The sequence below is a fragment of the Myotis davidii genome, unplaced genomic scaffold (assembly GCF_000327345.1).
Source record: "Myotis davidii unplaced genomic scaffold, ASM32734v1 scaffold453, whole genome shotgun sequence".
In the NCBI taxonomy this organism is placed as follows: Eukaryota; Metazoa; Chordata; class Mammalia; order Chiroptera; family Vespertilionidae; genus Myotis; species Myotis davidii.
Genome location: NW_006285234.1, coordinates 3422624 through 3423812, shown reverse-complemented (window position 1 = coordinate 3423812; position 1189 = coordinate 3422624).

Below are 1189 nucleotides of genomic sequence, written 5' to 3'. Positions count from 1 at the left end.
TAGATGACCGAGGTAAGGTCCATGATGTTGAATGTTCCAGAGAAGCATGGAGCAAAACGCCAGAAGCCTTCTCAATAAGCAGGAAGCAAAGTAGGTCAAGTGAGCTGCAAGGTTTTAGGAACATTTAGGATTTACGGTAAAATTTTCTTCTCTAAATTTCTTACATCCTACAAACAAAAGTACGAATTATTTTTTTAAATGGCAATAGAATGCCCATAGGTGTTGAAGTGTTATGCTTAGAACAGAAGCTTTCTTGCTTGCTCCTACCAGTCTTTGGTTGGAAGGAAGGATCAGAGTGGGAAGGAAACTGGTTTGTATTGATAGATTTTTAATTATTGATGGGACCATACAAGATTTTTTAAAGTTTGAATGCCTCCCTAAGGGTACAACTGTATCATTTTATAAAAGTAAAAACTGAGTCTCTGAAGGGTTAACCAATTTGCCCAAGGTCACAAATCTTGTTAGTTGAAGAATCAGAACTTGAATGCAGATCTTCTGGTGGGAAGTCAACATTCTTCATGACATCTGAGGTGGTCCAGTGGCGTTCCCTTGCTTTGTTGAAAGTCCCACATGACAGTTTCGAAGAAAAGACAAAAACAATGACCATTAAGTAGTACTAAAGACAGCAGCCTTTATTTCCAGGCCTGCTTTTCACTTTTGTTTACCCAGGTCCAGGTACCACCCACTCACTACCATGAAATCACACCTTCCACTAGCCTTCCCTGACCTCCCCAGATAAATTCACCATGCCTTTCCTCCCGCTACATCATAACTTTGAACATACCTCTGTAGTTGCACATATCCCTCTGATTAGAATTTATTTGTTCATGGGTCTTTTCCATATAGGCTGTGAATTTCATGAGAATCTATTCACCTCCGCATTCCCCCACACCTATCATGGTAGCTGAGAAATGGCAGGGACCTTACAAATGTTTGTTGAATTAAGTATCATTTACTCTCTGGCAAACTGAAGTGGTCAGGTGATTTTTGTCTCAGTTCCACATAATCTGGCAATGACAAAGATCTATTTTCTTAGGCTTCGTGTTGAAGTTTGAAGGTTCATAACAGCTTCTCATTCCCCTTGGCTTCTGTTTAAAGACTGACCAGGGTAGAAAATAATTTTCAAGTCTTTTTTTGTACTTGTGACTAACTAAATGGTATTTGCAATGATTTGGAGATACCCAAAGGG